General features: G+C 47.1%; 1 long non-coding RNA gene across 3 annotated transcripts in view; it reads left to right on the top strand.

Moving 5' to 3' along the window:
• The first annotated feature begins 2,789 nt into the window (after window positions 1-2,789).
• Window positions 2,790-20,480, top strand: part of LOC107978153 — a 56,717-nt gene continuing 39,026 nt past the window's right edge. The window contains exons 1-4 of one of the 3 annotated variants that reach the window (XR_003487512.2): window positions 2,791-2,929; window positions 6,523-6,581; window positions 9,150-9,213; window positions 19,844-20,057. This is a non-coding gene — a long non-coding RNA (uncharacterized LOC107978153). Of the gene's footprint in view, window positions 2,930-6,522; window positions 6,582-9,149; window positions 9,214-19,843; window positions 20,058-20,480 lie in introns of those variants that run through there. The other 2 variants (XR_003487510.2, XR_003487511.2) reach the window with 2 other exon arrangements.

Genomic DNA, 20,480 nt, shown 5'->3' on the forward strand with positions numbered 1-20,480 from the left:
GGAGACAGTGACGCTAGCTGCACCCACCCCCCCTAGCTTTTCCTAGGCAGCTACCACCTGGGATCCCTAGGCCTGGAAGGAGAACACAGGCACTGGACAGCAAACAGGGAAACTGTTGCTCTGGACCGGGTCACCAGTTTGGAGAGAACCTGGAGGGTGCACATCAGCCTTAGCCCAGCACTTTTCCCAAACTGCCCTGGCCTTGGCTGGGCCTGGCTGCCCAGGGCCTCAGGGGCAGCAGAGTGAAGTGAGCAAGGGAGGTGAGAAACAGCCAGTATGCTCAGTTTGATAAGTCTTGAAAAGAGGGAGAGAGTGGAAGAGAGGAAGGGAGGGAGGGAGGGAGGGAGGGAGGGAAAGGGCAGGGGAGGGGTGGAGGAGGAGGTGGAGAGAGAGCAAGTACAGGCTTCATTCCTCCCTTCTTCCTCTCTTCCTCCCTTCTCCCCCTTCTCCACCCCAACACTTAAATCCAGCAGGTCAGGGACCTTACTTCCCTTTATATTGCTGAGAACAGCTCCTCATCACCAGAGTGGCTTCCATCTCTGGTCCCTTTCACACCTGGGGTAGGAGGGTGTTGCACAGGTGTGCACTCTGGGAGACCAGGACACTTCCCAGGTTTCTTGGGATTCTCTTTGAAACTGTGGAGCAGTGCTATAAGCAACTCCCAGTGCTGCTGTGAGAGCAGGGTGGAGGATCTCAAGAAGGCTGAACCATGGAGACTATAGGTAAACAAGAGGTACATGTACACACATACGTTTATTATTTATATGTACATGTAGAGTATTTTTGGTAGTACTGGGGAATTGAAGCTTTAACACACACACACACACACACACACACAGAGAGAGAGAGAGAGAGAGAGAGAGAGAGAGAGAGAGAGATTGATTTCAAATTCATTTAATTTGCATTTTGTGAGTATACACCTGGAAGTCAGAAGACAATTTGCAAGACTCAATTATTTCCTTTCACCACGTGAGTCCTACAGATGGAATTCAGGTCATGAGTCTTGGTGGCAAGTATTTTTACCTACTGAGCCATCTCTCTGACCTCCATATGTGTGAAATGAAGTATATTTCTAAGGATTCACCCAGGGTGTGTACAACTGTGTGAAGAGCAAGGCCACTGTTCCCACGCAAGGGCCCCCATGGTGACGTCACCTCTTTTAGATTCCGACAATGCTTTGTGGCTATTGTCTTTGTTTACTTATAAATTACAACAAGGTCCATGCTTGAAGAAGCTGGAACAAATACCACACCCCAGGCCTACATTTGTCTTTGTACGTGTGACCATAGGCTGGTTGCATCACAAACGCAGGCACGCATACACACAGCATGAATGAACACACACACACACACACACACACACACACACACACACACACACACACACACATGAACACAGCTTTAAAAAGAAGGGTCAAGAAGTGATTTAGCCTGAAGTTGTCTCTAGGAGGACCCCTACTCTGTCTGAGAGACCTGTGCTGTGGTTGGCAGACAGCTTTGAGAGTTCAACAGCTTTCACAGTCCTCAGGCATTTCTGGCCATCTCCAAAACCTGGTTGGCATCAGACTCAGGGGTGCATAGAGCTCCTGTCCCAAGAGCAGTACCCCTGGGAGAGCCAGTATTGTGGCAGAGGCAGAGCTGAGTGACAGTGAATGTTGGAGGTTGAGTCTCATCCACACAGCCTTTGTAGAAAAGGGGGTGTCAACTTGGGTTCTAGGGTAGCTTTGGGAGGCCTTGTTTTGTGCATATTCCTGCCTGAAAGGGTGAGTTCTGGGCGTCCACAGGTCCTTAAGGGGTTCCTGAGGAGATTTAGCAGAGTTCTAGGTTTGGGTCAAACAGCAGAATAGTGAGAGATAGTGTGCACACGTGTGTGTAGGCGCACATGTATGCAGTTACATGTGCATGCAGAGACCAGAGGTCATCCTCATGTATAGCTCCTTGGGAACCATCCACCTCATTTTTTTTTTTTTATTTTTTAAGAGAATGTCTCACTATCTATCGCTGGCTGACCTGGAACTTGCTATGTATACAGGGCTGGCCTTGAACTCACAGAGACTAGTCTACCTCTGCTTTCAAAGTGCTGCGATTAAAGACCTTTATGCCCTACTCACTTCTTTGTTTTTTAGACATTTTATTTTTACTTATGTGTATATGTGTGTGTTGTACATGTGTGTGCAAGCACCAATGGAGGCCAGAAAAGATCACCAGACCCCATGAAGCTGAAGTTATGGACAGTTGTGAGCCTCTTGATGGGAGTGCTGGGAACCAAACTTAAGTCCTCTGCAAGAGCAGCAAGCCTTCTTAGAGGCTGAGCCACTTCTCTAGTGGGACATTGTTTTTTGACGTGTCTCTTACTGGCCTGGAACTCCCCCAAAAGGCAGGGCTGGCTGGTCATCAAGTATCAAGAATCTTCCTGTCTCTGTCTTTCCAGCTCTGAGAATATAAGCCTTTTAAAAATTTGGACTCTGAGGATTTAACTTCAGGTCCTCAGCCTGCTATCAGCATTAGCCCCCTACTCCTTGGGATCGGTTTTTATTCTTCATTTTCCTGTGTTCTTGGCTCTAATGTCCCTTTTTGTAGATGGCTCTGAGTGCCAGGTCACATGTTGGACGCCAAAATGTAAATGGAGTTCTTAATTGGTCTAGAGAATAAAAAGCCAGAGTCAGATAGAGGGAAATGCTGAGAGATCAGAGAGAAGGAGCAAGCCACAGGCCACCTTACCTCCTTAGTGTCTCAGCAGACAAGAGAGTGATTTCCTGTTCCTCCCTGTTTATATCCTGCTTCTGCCCAACTACTTCACTTCCTGTCTGTCCATACAGACCTCCAGACCTCTATGGTTAGCTGGTGGCAAGCTCCAGTCTCTGAACCCCCAGAGACAAGCTTTATTTGTACAAGCAAGATATTACCACATGCCCAGGATCATCTGGAAGGTAAGATTCCTTCGCTGTAGACTCTCTTGGGGGTATTATCTGGGATTAGGAAGAGTGAGGAGGTCTCCCCTGGCTTGGAGACCATATAGACTGGCAGTGGACTGGCTTCAGGTGGGCCTGAGGCATTGGCATATTCTCCGGGTTTGGGAGGAAGCCACTGGGCATGGCCTTCCCTTGATCATCCTGAGGAATGGGCAGCAGAGAAATGCCTCAGAGACAGGGCTCTGAGATGGTTGATGGCAGTGGGGTGGTGGGGGGGGGTAATCTGTGTCAGCATTCTCCACTGTGGCTTTTTGGTGGCCCCTGGGCATGGGGTGATCTTGCCTCTTGCAGTGCCTTAGCATGGCAAGCAAGGAGCCATGCCTGGGAGGCTGGGAGGTGCCATGTGAGTGCAGAGAAAAGTCAGGGCATGTGTGGGCTGCAACCAAAGGACTAAGCATAAGGTGTGTCCTGAGGGGCCGATGGCAGCATGAATATAGGGTGGGGAGGCCTGACAAAAGACCTGGGGGTCAGGGCTGGCTCTGTGCTGGCTTTGAACAGTGCTTAGAAATGATGGCACCAGGGTGTGGGAAGGCTGGGGCCCAGGAAGTGATCTCTATGGCTCTTGGTGCCACTCCCATGGTTGAGGGCCCCACCTCTGAGGGACAGGGTGATGCCTACCTTGGAGGTGGAGGCTCAGCATCTGCTTTTCAGTCTTCTGGCCCCAGGCCTCACTAAGGCCACAGCTCCCAGACTGGCATGTTAGTTCCTTAGCCTGAAAGTGTGTGCTGTTTATTAATAGAAAACGTCACTGCATGACCAATGGTGGTACTGAGCTGGGTTCTGGGAAAATTCCTCTTTGAACCACTACAGACCAGAGTGTGGATTTATCTTCCTAAGGAGTTGAAGAGGGTGGGGTGCATAGCTGCATGGGTAGGGGAGGGTCTCGTGTACATCCAGGCAACTGCAAGGGACTGAATTCTCTCTATAACTGCACAGGTCTTGCACATACTGGCAACAGGAAGAAGCTTGCTGTAGAATGGGTTGGCGCTAAAGACCAGGTAGCTCCAGAAGGGGGTGATTTTGGGAGAGGGGTGTCCCAGCAGGAGGTGCTTCTAGGAGAGGGGTGCCCCAGGAGGGAGCTCCAACAGACCCCTGGCGTGTTGTGACAGGGAAAGGCACGGGTTAGCCAAACCAGTCACCCATAGTGAGTCAGGCTTCTGGCAGACAGCCCCTAGCCCAGGGCGTCTGTGACTCAGCTACTGACTGACAGGCTGTGGACCCACAGTGAAAGTGCTGGGAAAGGGTGGCACTGAGGGTGGCCCGCCCTGGGTGCCCCAATAGTTCAATGCACCTCCTTATTTCTTCCCATCCTCCATCATGCCCCACTAACCTCCCAACATCCCATGGGTGGGAGATCTGTGCCAAGGATCAAGGATTTCCTGTCACTCAGCTAGACCCAGGCTACAGCTCAGAGGGACCCTAAGAGCTCAACAGGGGCAGTCCCAGCTCAATACCTCCATGTCTTCCTCTCCCTTTCCAAGTATATTCCCTTTCTCTGGACCACAGGGCAGAAAATAGTACTCACTAACCAATCACAAAGCCTAGTCCCTTTCCACAACCTATCAGAATCTTCCTATTGTCAAGGGAGGGAGAATTGGACACTACGTGGAAAGGCTGTGACTTAAAGAGTATAGGAGATCCTTTAAAAGGGAGATGGTGGTAGAATAGGGTTCTCCATAAGAGAGGATCTAGGGCAGTCATTCCCCCACCCTGGGAAAGCATCTTGCTCCTCCTTTGGAGCAGATAAATCACATGGCCAGGGAGTGCTCTGGGCACACAGGGATCCTCCAGAGATGGTGCTGCTGGAATAACATGGAAGAACTCAGAAGGACCAGGAATCAGTGTGGGAGGAAGACCAAGGGCTATGGGAAAGCCTGATGTGGAAGGTGACTGTCTTCTTTAGCAGACTGCCCTTCTCCATCCAGGAGCCATTACCCTGGTCTCCTGGGCACTGGACTAGTTTTAGGTGAGAACTGGAGGAGGACGCCCAGGAGGGATTCACTTTTAGAAAAGTCAGTCTTTAGTTCCCATTCCCTTGTCTTGGTTCAGCCACAAACTGTCCACCTTGCACTAGCTGTCACATAAACATCCCACCCAGGGTGAGATGGAGTCAGACTGGGACAAAGCAGACTGTCTTCCTTATCTGGGAAAAACAGTACATCTTCTGGAGCTAACAGAGCTGTGGCTAGGCTAGAATATTCTCAAACTCTTGAAACTGAGTAGTCAGCATCCAGGGAGAGTCCAGTGGTGACCCTAACTTGATTCCAAGGCCTCACTTGAGGAGAGCACACCTTCCAGAATGTTTTCTAGGCTCCTGTACCCACGGCTCACTACGGATTCCTGCTTCCCTCTATACTAGTGCTAGCCTTATCTGTCTGTGACTTTCCACAGCAGAACAATGAAGTGTCCCCTGTCCTATAGTTGGCCATGGCTCCTGCTGGGCCTCAGCCTGTGGCCAGATTCCACATCTGTAAGACCACAGCTCCTGGAGACATACCTGCCCCCACCCCAATTATCTATTGAGCCAGGTGCTATCTCTGGGTGACCTTCCACACCTGACCTCTGGATAGTGTTCTTTGGTTCTCAAGTTGCTCCCCTCCAATATATGCCTTTTGCTGTGTGGACTCCGTTGTCGACAGGGACAACCCCCCCCCCCATCTTGTAACCCTCCTCTGGAATCCTCACATTCTGAATGTAAAGACTAGAGAGAGTGGGTGTGAACTGTGTTGCTTCACACTGTCCACTTAACAGTTACTCAGATGGAGCAACTGAGTCCAGGGGAGTAATGGTGACGCCCGAGGGAGCCAGGTTCCACATTAGTAGGTAAAAAAGTCTGAGAGAGGGTGTGACTACACAAAGGATATCAAGCCTTTTCTCTGAGTTTTCCTAAGTGTTCAACAGTAGCCCCGAGGACTGGGCACATCTTTAGCCAGTTCATCGATGAACTGGATGGACTCAATGAAAGAGGAAACTTTGGAGTCTTCACACTTCTGGCTGGTTGGTGTAGGTGCCAAGCAGGGACTGAAGTGGCTGAAATGGACCATCAGCAATGGGGGGCACTGTCGGGATTCCAGGGAACTCTTGTGCTTTGACAGCTCCCTGCTTGCATGTCATTCAGATACCCCATTCCTGTAGGGGAAGCTGTAGCCACGCCTTCTTAGGGGCTGGCTACAGGAGTACCTGAGGGCTTGTGAGTGCGTGGTCAGAGTGAGTAGGGGGACTGCGTTTTCGGTTTCGGTTTCTTTTTGCTTCTTGCTGTACAGACTACCCCCGGCTGGCTGGTTCGCTCTGTAAGTAAGGCTTTTCCCTATTAAATACCCTTATATTTCTACCTGACTCCGTATTGGTAATTACCTACAATACATTCCCACAGGAAAGACTTTCCACTCTGTGACAAGGCACTCAGAAGCAGGCTTTGTAAGCCATAAGAGCCTTTGCTCACCTGGACACTTTGCTCACCGCCCGTGGGTGGGTGATGGAAGCCATGGGAGCCCCTTCTCTCCCTCCCTCTCCAAGGAATAGGAAATCTGAAGCTTTGCTGTCTCTTTCAGAACCTGTGAAAGTGTCCGTGGCAGGAGTGGAAGCAGGGAAAGTGATAATTACTCAAATGGTGAGTTTGCCTGAGAAGACACTGTCTGTGTTCACTTTGACCCCAGTACTTGGTGAGCTAAACAATAGCAAACACTGGCTTCTGCTAATTAGTGGGTCAGGAATTTGGGGACCACTAGTAGGGTAGCTCTGGCCTGGGAGTCCTTTTGGGGCCAAGGTCTTCCAATCGGCTGCTGGGGCTGGCTGTTACCAGGAGGCTGGAGGGACCAAGAAGGCCTCCCATGCGGTCCTGCCAAAAGGCTTGATGTTGGCAGGAGAACTTACTCCTTTCTTCAAGAGGGGCCTCCTCCAGGGAGCGGGATTAGCTACAGGGCATCCTGAGAACTCAACGATAACTTTCTTTTTTTATATTTATTTTTTTATTAGTTCAAATTAGAAACAAGCTTGCTTCACATGTCAATCCCCTCTCCCTCCCCTCCCCCAACCACCCCTACCCCATCCTCCTTCCACTCCCCAGGGAGGGTAGGGCCCTCCATGGGGGCTCTCCAAAGTCCACCACATCATCCTGGGCCCTCCCCCATGTGTCCTGACCGAAAGTATCCCTTCAGGTGGGATGGGCTCTCAAAGTCCCTTCTTACAGCAGGGAAAATTACTGATCCACTACCAGGGGGCCCATAGAGTGCAGAGGCCTCCTCATTGGTATCCACGTTCAGGGGTCTGGACAAAGATAACTTTCTAAGTGAGAATTTAGGAGCCAGGTCCTAGCCTCAGGAAAGGTCATCACTCTGCATCCAGGGGTGTCATTGGTTCACCAGAGCATGGCCACACAACAAGGACACCAGAGGGACACACTTCAGAGGATGGCAACAACAGAGTGAATATAAGGAATGGAACAGATCCCTCCCCCTGCCACGGACACACCAAAAGAGAGTAACTAGAGAAGGAAATGAAAGAAAACACTATGGTTCCTAAATTAGAAAAGTTGTTTTTAATGTGAAAGTCCACTATTAGCAAATTTTAAAAGGCAAGATGTGTACGTACAACAGGATAACGAATGAGTAGGAAACCAAGTTTGAGGCTTTCCAAGGAAAATGAAAAGTGGGAGAACCTGAGCAGTGGGTTTGTACAGCAGGGAGACGTAGAGAATGAGGAAAAGGAGGGAAAGAATCGGGCACCCTGTGTCTGTCGATATGCACTGATTGAGAGTGGGTGCCACTCAGCATGGAACCTTCACTCAGCTTGTGTGAGGCCATGGGTTCAATCCCCAGCACTGCAAAGATGAAGAAAAATGGCAAGGGGGAAGAAAGAAGAGGAAGGAGAGGAAGGATAGGTAGAAGAGGAGGAAGAGGAATAGGACACAGAGGAGGGCTCAACCAAGAAACCATGCACTTATTGAGCTCATTATAAGTCAAATACCAATGGAGTTTTTAAATATTTTAATTTAAAGTTTCTACTTGAAACTGCATTTAAATACTTTTATAGGGGTTAGAGAGATGACTCTGCACTTTGGAGTTCAGACTGATCTTGCAGAGGACCCAAATTCATGTCTAGCAGCTCACAGCCTCCTCTAACTCTAGCTCCAGGAGATCGGATACCTCTGGCCTCTTAGGACACCTGCACTCAGGTGTACACATGCATACACATCCACATAATTTAAAATGAGATAAATATTTAATAACCCACTATTCTCTCCCCCTCACTCCCTCTCTTGTTTTTGAGACAGGATGGCCTGGAATTTGCTACGTACATCAGGCTGGCCTTAAACTCAGAAATTTGCCTGCCTCTGAGAGACCTGAGGGTTGGGATTAAAGGTGTATACCACCATGTCTGGCTATTATTTTCTACTTCTATAATCAAAACATAAAATAAAAACAAACAAGAAGAAAGCACAGAAAAGTTTCTCTGATGTGAAGAAAAGGAAAAACTGTCAGAGTCAAAGCGCTAAAATCGATGCGAGGACTCTGGAACACTTAAACTAAAAACTTTCTTGCTCAAGTTTGAAGGAACTCGTTTTCAGTTGGAGAGGAAGAGCTTCCCCACAGAGACTCCCGGGTTCACCAGGGCTCCACTTTACACAATCATATACTTCACCATGAATCAACACAGGTCAGATTTGGGTAATCAACAAGATCCTAAAGAATTCTGTACATAGTTATAGCATCGCTCATATATAGGTCAAGAAAGAGACATTCTTAGACATGTAAGGACTTACATAAACTCCTGAAAAATAATGGTCTCAAAGAGCCGCTAGTGAGCTGAGAAGTGAGTCAAACTGAGAGCCCAGGGACGGTAGAGGTAGGACAAAGGACAGAGGTGTGAGTAACTGGGCGGGGGTGGGGGTGGGGGTGGGAGTGAGGCAGTTGTCTAAATCACACGCAGACATCAAAAGTAATTCTTCAAGGAAAAGAGGTGCAGATTCCAGGCTTGTGAGTATTCTGAGAAACTGTAAGAAGTAGATGAGCCCTGAGCGCCTCAGCCCATGTCCTTGCTGTAAGTTTAAATACATATGTACTATTTTATGTGCCTCTGTGTGCATTGTAAGCCCCAGAAATGCTCCTAATCTGTGAGCCATCACTTCTTGGACTGTGTAAGAGACTATTGGCTTTTGATATTGTGCCTCCTTCCACAGCCACAAACCTTACAAACCTTTGCAGGGGAGCTGAGGAGAAACAACTGACTGAAAATCAGTAAAGGTAAGCAAGCAAATGTAAAGCGTGGAATGTTCTAGAAAACACCACCAAGCTCGTCAGTTTCATAACAAACACAAACAGAAAGTGTTGTGGACAGGTGGAAAATGTTCAGATGCAGCAAACAAACAAAGAAACAACAACAACAACAAAAAAACCCAGCTAAGACAAAAGAAGAGTGTTATTTTCATTCTTAAAACATTAATCTGTAATAAAGACACATCCTAAACTATCATTTAAAAAATAAACCAGACAGCAAAAACTGTCATAAACAGAAGAAACTCAGAAACCAATCATCTTAGCGGAAATTTGAACGTGTGGCTCTCTGTATTTGAAGACAAAGGTAGCTAAAAAGTGGAATGATGTGAGGATAGCAGCAAAGGGTGAGCGTGGAGAGGTCATGGCTCTGTCTGAACAGGGTGGAGTGGGCCCGAAGCCCGCAGGATGTCTTTACTCTGTCACTAGAGAGAAGACACTTCTGCGGTGCAACCTCCACCCTCACCACAGGGCCTTCACATCTGCTCCCTCAGCTTACAGCTGCCTGCCCTCCATCCTCACCCCTTGTTTCTCTGGCTCTCCTGCACTGAAATTTCCTGCTTAAAAGTCACTTCCCAAAGAGCCTTCCCTGCCTCCCTGGGCTGGGGCTTTCTCTGCTGGCTCCTGCCTCTGCCAGCCACCTCCTCCCCTTACCTTTCTCTACTTTTTACATATACAAGCATTAGCTGCAACTTGATGGCAAGTCACTAGAGAGCATTTGCTGTGCTCACTTCTCCCCCATGCACCCTTTGCCAAGTTTCTCATCACAAGAAAGGCACTCAGGAAAGCAGGAAAGCAGGTGACCCATGAACTGACACGTCACCTGTGAGCCACTTAAATGTTTTTCTGTGTGGCTCTCCTGCAGTTCTTGGCTTGGGGCAGGGACCAGTTCTGACCACAGAGGACATTTGGAGATGTCTGGACACACTGGGTTGCTGTGACAGCATAGGAGAAGCTGGAGGAAGTATCTGCCACAGGGCAGCCCAAGGACAAAAAGCCATCTTCTGCACATTTCTAGAACTGAGGCAAGTCCAGCAGATGCTAGGGAGTTTAGAGATGGCAGGAAACAAGGTTGTAAAAGCCCAAGTCTCAAGTGTTCACTGGGTGTGTGGGGTTTGTGAGAAGGAGCAGCCACAGGTTCTCCGGCGAGGAAATGCCCCATGTAATCTTTCCTGGGGACCAGACGCTGTTCCACAAATATCAGACCCATATAGCAGATCTTTAAAAAAAAAAACACTTATTTATTTACAGCGTGTATGTGTGTACTTGTGTCATGGTGTTCCTGTGGAAGCCAGAGGACAGTTTGCAGGCTGGGGATTGAACTTGGGTCCTCAGGCTTGGCTGAAGCCACCTTTTGAATCATCACTGACCCCTACTGTGAATGTTTTTTTTTAACCTCTCTGAATCAGCTGAGAATTTCTTATTTAAAATGTGTCTATGCAAAGAGCAAACTGGATTATTAAAGCTGCTAAACAGACTTATGCTAAAGGCATGCTGGGATATTTTGTTAATCTTAACAAAGAAACAATTCATTCCCTCTAAAAGATTCCTTTTCAGGTTACTATCATAATCAGGTTACAAGCTACATTTTTTCTTTTTTTTAAAATTGAAAATATTATTTTTCATACAATATATTCCCATTATAGTTTCCCTTCCTCCAGCTCCTCCCCCACCTCCCCACCAACCCAAATCCACACCCTCTCTTTCTCTCTCATTAAAACACAAATAGGAATCTAAAAATAAGAATAAAATAAGATAAAATGAAAACAAACGGAAAAGGACAAAATGAACATAAAAAAAAGAGCCAAAGAAAAAGCATAAGAAATACCTATGGATGGACACACCTATTTGCATGCACAGAAAATCCAAAAAAAGTGAATCAGAAACTGTAACATCCAAGCAGAAGATATGTAAGGTAAAAAAAATTGTGGGGCAAAAAAACAAAACAAAACAAAAATCCCTTCCAAAACACCACTAAGTTTGTTTTGTGTTGAGCATCTGTTTCTGGGCATGGGGTTTGTCCTTAAGACTGGTTTGTATACATACCCAGTGAGATTCTACTGGAGAAAGTGAATGTTTCCTTTGCCAGCAGTTATCCACTGGAGTCAGCTTCTGGATTAGGGATGGGGCTTGTGTCTCTTTCCCCTCTCAGCACTGAGACCCCATCCACTTAGACCTGTACAGGCCCTGTGCATGCGGCCACAGCTTCTGGGAGTTCAAACTCTGAACTCCAGGTGACTAAGGATCCCCATAACACAAACAGGTGGTCCAATGCAGGGGGCACTATGGGAGAGGCTCACACAGGAGGGGGCAGCAGCTGCATGGGAAGTTGCTATACCTTCTATCTAATTTTTCTGAAGACTCTACAACCCCTCTTTTAAAAACAAGCAACTTTTTTTTTTCTGTAGTCAGCCAAAACACAGCCATTTTGCTCTTCGGTGCTCACAGTGTGGTCCTCTTATCCATGGCTTAAGCCCCTCCTGGGATCTGAGCAGAGACTCCACCCCACACCAGAGCTGATGGAGAAGGGCCAAGTCCAAGGACCTCCAAAAATACGTTAGGTCTGAGGATGTCAGTTCTCACTTTCAAGGGTTCTTTGCAATTATCTAGTGACCAAGCAAACAGGAATAAGGGGCTTTGGGGCTGGGCACCACTGTTTCATAAAGCTCCTTGGGTTATTTCTGTTGCATACAGTGTAGGATGGCACATGGTGAACAGACAGAGTTAGTGAACATAAAGAAGGGGATGCTGGCTCCAACCGGCTACGCAAGTGCTAGGTACTCGCTCAGCAGAGAGACGGACTGGGGAGGAAGACAGTCTGAGTGGGGACACTCTTATGAAAGCCAGTGACTCAGATTCCCACTCATGTCTCCCCTGAGGGAAGCACACCTGAGCTCAAGGTTCAGGAGGACTTGTGTCTGACATCTGTGGGGCAGAGGCTGTGGCTTTTGGGTTTCTGTGCCAGGCAGAGAGAGACAGCTTCCAATGAGGCAGGCGTGGATTCACTGGCTTCTTGTGTGCCAGAATGACAGCCATGAGCTGATTTGGAGATGCCAATATACTTCCACGAGGACATTTGAAGGGACGGGGCAGGGGTGGGGGAGGGGGGTTGCAACTGGTGACAGCCAGACAATGCAGAAGAGAGTTGTGGAAGAAGTTGTAGCCCCTCCTGCTTCAAGGCAGGTGCTGCTGCAGCCTGACATTCTCCACAGATCCTCACCAGGCCATGAACTCGCATTTGTGTTGAGAAGATCAAAGCCCTCTGAGGCCAGAACCTCAGGTGACCTGTCCTCTCTACTCCACTGTGCCCCAACCTTGGTGTTGGTGGTAGTTTTACAAGTCACCATTACTGGGCAGAAAGAGGTAGATAAATGGCAACCCTTGCCTAGCTGTCCCCTATGCACCACCCTCATGCGAAGCGCCCACTGTGCAAAACCCCATAAAGATAAAGAAGAAAATAAAAACCACCTTTGAAGCTTCAGTCATCACAAGGACTCTGAGAGGGAATTGCTGAATGCTGTTATTTAGGACTAATTACGTACAAGTGAGAAAGAAAGGAAAAGCCCGTTTCAGCTTTCAGCCCAACAGTGATACCTGTCACCACACCAAACTTAGGTAGTGAGTGCTTCCACTTGAGTATGAGAAAACTGTTCCAACTCAGTCCCCAGCACAGCGCTATAACCTGTGGTCTGGGTGTGTCCAATTAGTGGGGTTAGTGCCTTGCACTAGGGTCGAGGAATCAATCTTGTAGTCCTTTGCCCTTCTTCAGAGCAGACAAGGCTCTTGAGAGCCCACAGCTGCTAGTCTCTTGATCTTGGATCTCCCAGTCTTCTGAGCTGAGGGAAGTAACCCATGGTCTATAAAATATCTCACCTGAGGTAATTTGTTTTGAGACAGTGCAGAAGGCAAAGCAGTTTCTGATGACACCCCTGGAATCCTCCCCGTTGAGGTGAGAAAGACCCGGAACTTCCTGAGGTGTGGGGTCTCCCAGAGAGCTCATTCCCTCGGTCCTTTCAAGTGGTCTGCTTCTCGGATAACAGTGTGTGTTCATCTACATTTCTCATGGTGACAAGATCCCTAGCAAGCTCCTTAGGGGAAAAGGTGGACTTTGGCTCACAATCTGAGATCTGAGGGAAGGCACAAGCAGCTTGTAGTGGCCGGGGTACAGGGCTGGGACCTTGTATGCTTTGTCAGACCAGGAATCGAGAGCAGGGAATTCTGGCTTTCCTCTTTCTCACTCTTTATTAAGTCCTGGATCTCAGGCCATGAGATGGTGCTAGACAGTGAGATGGTGCCACCCACATTCACGGTGGTCTTCCCTACTCCGTTAAATCTCTCCATCAGCTTCCTCACTGACATGCCCAGAGGTGTGTCTCCCAGGTGATTCCAAATCCAGTGGACAAAGAAGATATACCATCCTAGAGGGAGTCAGGAAGGAAGGGGAACGGAGGGGAGGAGAGAAGAGAGGAAGGAGAGAAGACAACAGGTGAGGAAACAAAGAGGCACAAGGCTGGTTCCCAAGAGTGGCAGACTGGGTCCTGGGTTGGGATGTGCTGCTCCAAGAGTTGAGAAGGAAACAGCCTGTTGTCTCACACGGAAGCATGAGCACACACACAGGTACATGCATGCACACGCTCACACACTTTCAGCTCTGGGGCCATCTGAGAAAGCAAATTCTCCACAGTCATTGCTGAGGACACACTCAGAAAGTGTGCTTGCACAAGGTCACAGAGATGTCATCAGAGACCTCTGGGATGTCACATGGGATGGTGTACCTTTTCTAGCCAGAACTTAAGAAAATGGGAAATTCAAAAGCACATGGGAAGTTAGATTCCTTCACTAAGTGACTTCCATGTCTAAGAGGAACTGTATACCTCACTGACTCGGTGACAGCTGTCTAGAACAGAATGATAAGTAGTGAGGGCAACAAGAAAAATAAATGAGCCAAACACTTTTTTTTTTCCAGAGAGAAAGAGAGAGAGAGAAGTAAACAGCCACAACCACCCAAGGAAATGAGAGAAAGCAGATGATGAAACTAATGGGTTAGAAAATAGAACATGAATTGATGAATAAAAGCAGGGTCTGATTCTTTAGGAGGACCAATGAATTTCAGGAACCATCAGCAAGCCCAATCAAGGGGGAGAAAAAAATATGAGCATGTAAAATGAGAAATGGGAGCGAGTAAAATAAAAAAAACACAGAAATAGCTTTCATCTCCCTGCTAATAAACCAGAGAATCCCAATGTTTTTCTCTAGGAAATATAAATTGAAGAAGTGGCCATGTGGCGGGGTAGACTAATAATCTGGGGGAAGGCAGAAAAGGTGGTGAGAAAAATTAACCCTGCACCGTGTCTGCGTAGTTTCAAGGCTGGAGGGATGGACAGCTAACTCTGTACTGTGTAGATGGGGTGAGGCCGTGGGTAAAGAGGGGCAGCTCTGATCAGCACCTTCCTGAGCTGGCAGTGCCCAGTGCCAACGCCAGCCAGATGGGCAGGAGAAACACAGGCCGACGACAGAAAGATTGGAAAAGTCTTTTCCAGATGACTGGAAAACTGACTCAACCCATGTTTCAACTGCAATGCCCCAAACGTAGGCAGCAGGGCTGAGTCTAGCCAGGCAATGTTGAATTCAGAGGCCTCGCTTACAGTGAACAACTATATTTTGGATCAACATGTCACATCAGCTCTGTTACCGAGGGACCTTAGAGTCTGAAAAATGTCTGAGTTTATTATTTATTTATGTATTTATGTATTTATTTATTTATTGTGTGTGTGTTGTGTATACATGTGAGTATGTGTGTGTGTTGTGTGTACATGTGAGTGTGTGTATGTGATTGTGTATGTGCTGTCTGTGTGTATTTTGTGTGTGTTGTGTGTGTTGTGTGTGTGTTGTCTCTGTGTGTGTTGTGTGTGTATGTGTGTGTGTTGTCTGTATGTGTGTTGTCTGTTTGTATGCAAGTGTGTATGTTGTCTGTGTGTAAGTGTGTGTGTTGTCTGTGCATATGAGTGTGTCGGTGCACGCTTCTGTGAGGTGGGCATCCAGTGTCATCCTTGACCATGCTCCAGCTTCCTGCTGTTGAGGCAGGGTCTCCTGAGAGTTTTTGTCTAGGCTGGCAGCCAGCAAGCCCCTCCAATCTTCCTGTCTCCACCCACTTTGGTGCTGAGCCATGTCTCCAGTCCAGAAAGTCTGTGATTAAACCCTGACCACTTTCACTTCCCTGCTGTGGACCACTGACTATCCTCTCTATTTTAAAATGTGGAAAGGGAGGCAGAGGAAAGAACTTAGTGGGTAAAGTGCTTGTCATGCAAGCGTGTGGACCTGAGCTTGAGTTCCCAGCATCCACATAATAAACAAACAAACATATACACTCAAACAAAACAAAATGAAAAATAAACAAAACCCAGGCATGGAGGTGTGTGCCTATAACCCCAGTAGTGGGAGGCAGAGACAGGAGGTTCTCTGGGACTGACTGATTGGCTGGTCAGCTTAGCCAATCAATGAGCTCTGGATTCAGTGAGAGACACTGTCTCAAAAACCAAGGTGGAGAGTAATAGAGGAAGACACCCACTGTTGGCCTCTGGCTTCCATAATTGTGGGCAGACATACACACAGATACCATCACCCCATCACACACACTCAGACACACACACACACACCCTCCCACCCCCCACAAGTCTCTCTCTCTCTCTCTCTCTTGTACACACACACACACACACACACACACACACACACACACACACACACTAGATAAATTGACACAAAGATCCATGGACAAACACAGGCACAGACCTATGAGATATAGCCAGATACCACTCAGACGCATAAACTTATACATTTGGAAAATGTCTCAGGGTTAGGGACTCATGAAGACTAAATAAAATGATAATAATATTAATAATAATAATAATAATAATAATAATAATAATAATAATAAACAAAAACCTCTTGACACAAAACTAGTCACAAAATCAGACTTGGTGGGTCAGCATTTTAGGAAGTTCTTTGGTGTGGCTAGGTGTCTTTGTAAACAGAAGGCATGAAGAATGCTCATTCCACATCCCAGAGAGCAAGGACCCTTTCCAGTCAGAGAAGAAGCAGCCGAAGGCCCAGACAAAGGTGCCCCTGCTCTGCTCTGCAATCTTAGAAAAGCAATTAAAGAAGAAGATAAAATAAGGGCCATAAATATTCCCAAGGGGAAAATATTATTGCCCTCATTTTCAGAGGATACGGTTTTTTAATTTGAGCATCTGAAAGAGAAAATCAACTGAAAATGTCACGGAGCTAACAAATGAGAAGCTGAGGCATATGGCCATAAAACCTAACACCTTTGACAACGAGCATACTGCAGGAATATATTGCAGTCACCACAAAAACAGAATTTATGGGAATAAACTTAACAAGAGATATGTGAGATTTATGTAAAGAAAAAGAAAAGACTTTGCAGAACTCCAAACAAAACTTACAGATGAGAAGCAAACATGTTTCAGACTGGGGGGCGGGGTGGCTCGGGGATGGGGTGCCTGCCGCACGAGCATGGCAACCTGCATTCAGATCCCTGGCATCGATGTAAAAGTCAGGACAGAATATGCCTATCTGTAATTTTGGCATTGGGCTTGGGGGGGTGGTGGACATAGATGAAGGCTGGCTGGCTGGGTGGCCAGTGGAATCAAAATGGTGAGTTCCAGGCACAATGACAGACCCTGTCTAAAAAAATAGAAGAAGACACCCGAGGTTGACCTTTGATTTATACCCACCCACACCTCCACATCCTCCCACACCCCTGTGTGGGGGGAGAAAGAGACAGAGAGAGACCGAGGGAGGGACAGAGGGACAGACTCCAAGCTTTCATTTTCAGGAAGAATCGATTACATACAATTCTAATCATCTGTGTTAGATAAAATTCTTATCAATTCTGAGTGAGATTTTTTGCTAAGAATATCTTGACTTCAGCTGTGTGATTTTTTGAATAAGAGCAAAGTGGTGAGGCTTGTTCTACAGGCAGCAAACACAATTAAAGACCCCCCCCAACACACACACAATGAAAACAGACTTATGGGGCAGAAAGTCCCAGAAGGCAGGACTCCCTGATACAAATGTGTGTGAGATTGATTATTGATTACAGGGGTAGGCCAGATGCTTGGGGGAATGACTAACCAATACATATTGCCTAGGGACTGGTGAGATGGTTCAGCAGGTAAAGGTGCTTGCAGCCAAGCTTAACAACCTGAATTTGATCCCAGGACTCAAACGGTGGAAGAGAGAACTGACTTCAGTAAGGCATCCTCTTGCAGGAGTGCAACCTAACGTGTAAATCATGACATAAAAGAGATTTCAGTCATTCACTGGCAGGATTTGGAGTGGCCTTGGAAGAGAGTTCTTTGAGGGATTGTCTAGACCAGATTGACATGTGGGCGTGCCTTCCAGTGGTGAACAAATGAGAGGGTGAGTCCAGCACCAGCATCTGTTGCTCCTTGCTTCTTGTCTGTGGCTGCAACTTCCCTTTAAGAGCAGGCTGTCCCAGGGAACTGGGAGACTGAATAAGCTAGCTCTCCACTAAGTGGCCTTTGTCAGAGTTTTTAACCACAGTGGCAGGGAAAGGAACTGGGGAACACGCCAGTGCTTGGCTGTTGCATCATCTCTCTAACCTAAGTGGCGCTTTTCATGAAGCAGCATAGAAGGATTCCCTTCTTGCTGCATTTCTTCAGATGCTCCTGCAGAGGCTCTCCCATCACTCATGGTGGCTTTTTGTTCGTTTGTTTTGTTAAGATAGGGCTTCACTCTGTTGCTCAGGGTAGCCTCGGACTCACTGTGTAGCCCAGGATGGCTTTGAACTTCTAATTCTCCTGCCTGTCTCCCCAGTGCTAGAATTACAGGTGTGTGCCATCACATCCAGTTTATGAGATTCTGAGGACTGAACCCAGGACTTTGTGCAAGCCTGGGCAAGCTTCTTAGCTAATGATCCCCAGTTCCCTATCCCTTTCTGGAAATCCCACCATTCACCTATAGTCCACTTTGACAGTTTTCAATCTCTCTCTCTCTCTCTCTCTCTCTCTCTCTCTCTCTCTCTCTCTCTCTCTCTCTCTTTCCTTCTCCTTCTTTTTGACAAGGTCCCCCTCTGTAGCTCTGGCTGACCTGGAACTTGCCATGTAGACCAGGCTGACCCAGTACTCACAGAAATTCACTGATCTACCTTCCGAGTCCTGGATTAAAGGGATGCACCATGATGCTCAGCTAATTCCGTCAAATTTGCATTTTTTCTTTTTGCCTACATATGTGTGTGTTAAGTGTAAGGGTGGGATTGGATGCACACATGTGTCTCTAGTGCATGTGTGTGGAAGCCACAGGTGTCTTTCCTCAGATACTGGATTTCTTTTTGAAAGTTCCTTTCACTGGCCTGGAACTTACCAAGAAGCCTAGGCTAGCCGGCCAGGGAGCATCAAAGTTTTGTATCCAGAATAATCAAAGAGCTATAACCCAATAATAAGATAAATATCCCAGTCTTAAAAAGGAGCAATGTAGCTGGGCAATGGTGGCACAGGCCTCTAATCCCAACACTTGGGAGGCAGAGGCAGGTGGATTCCAGTGAATTTGAGGCCACCCTGCTCTACAAAATGAATTCCAAGACCGCTGGGACTGTTTCACAGAGAAACAAAAAACGAACAAACAAAAAGAGCAATGTAGGTGCTGCAGAGACAGCTCAGCTCCTAAGAACACCCACTGCTCCTGCAAAGGAGGGACTAAATTCAGCTCTGATGCTCACCACCCACAACAGGTAGCTCACAACCACTTGCAGCTCCAGCCCAGGGGATCCAACACCATCTTCTGGTCTCCGTGGGCACTGCACACATATGTTCATACACATCAATATAAGTAAATCTTAAAACACGAGCAACATATTTGAAGAGATAATTCTCCCCAAGTAACCTACTACTGTTGAATAAAACAGGCATGGATGCTTACATCACCATTTCTCAGTAAAGTGCAAATTACAATCGTGCTCACTGGGCCGAGAATGTTAAACATCGCTGACGACAAGCTCAAAAGCCGACAGGTTGTTTGGGAACATAAGACAAGACACTCATTGTGTAAAGCAGTATGGCTCACTTCTAACCTAGAGTCCAGCAAGCCCCTCCCAGTGTTTACCCAAGAGGAAAACAGTGTCTGTATGCAGGTGCTTACAAGTGGCTTTTCATAGCCACTTTTTTCCTAAATGGCCCAAACTAGAAATAACCCAGATGCCCAGCAACCAACAAGTGGGCCGAGAAAGCGAGGACACTCTGGGCTGTTAAGCTACAGCAAAGTGTGAGACACAGGTGCATCTAGGAAAGCCTGGAGCTTTGTGAAGGAGCCTTAGACAGAGCAGGCAGGCCCTTTGCAATCCCTTTGACATCCCTTTACAATGACAAAAGAGTCAGGGGCTGCTTGGGTGGGGGCCACCAGAGAAGACTGGAGCAGAAAACCACAAGGGGATGTTTTAGGGATGTGGAAATGTCTTTTGTCTTCAAGGTGGATGTGGACTGATGGTTGTATAGTGTCACATAGTTTTCTCAAACTACATTCAAAATAAATGATTTTTAATGTGTCTAAATTAAACCCACAGTAAATCTGATTTCTCAAATGAAGAGGGAAATGTAAAAACAGGAAGAACACTGAAGTCTGAGAGGACTACAGGGAAGATAGCGTGCTCAATCTCAGAGCTAACGATGGGAAGGAATTGTAGCACCCAAGTGGCCCTGACCAGGATCATAAGACTTTTGCAGAGAAAGAAATTCTAGAGCATTGCTTCAGTTGACACAGTCAGCATCCCTGGTCACTATCCCGGTATCTCCATAAATCTTTTTAAAAAATGATCATAGTTGTGTGAACATGTGTATGTATGTGTGGTTGGAGAACAACTTGAAGGAGTTGTTTTTTTCCTTTCAGGGTGCGGGTTCTGGGGATTGAATTCAGGTTGTCAGACTTGGCAGCAAATGCCTTATCCAGTGATCCACCTCACTGTCCCCCTGAATCTTGAGAGAGATTCTGCCTTGAGGCAAACTTTCCCCACTGAAAGATGAATAAGAAACGGAGGGAACCACCACAAAACTATTTCAACAGAGAAAGAAGACGTAGCCTCATGAGTAACACCAATGACAAGTGGATGTCAGTGAAAGAAACACTTTAGGAGATAGACATTTCAGAAAATATCTGTCCATCACCTCAAAGGAATGCATGAAAACACGAACTCCTTACAGTGA

This window comes from Cricetulus griseus, chromosome 8 (genome assembly GCF_003668045.3).
Source record: "Cricetulus griseus strain 17A/GY chromosome 8, alternate assembly CriGri-PICRH-1.0, whole genome shotgun sequence".
Classification (NCBI taxonomy): domain Eukaryota; kingdom Metazoa; phylum Chordata; class Mammalia; order Rodentia; family Cricetidae; genus Cricetulus; species Cricetulus griseus.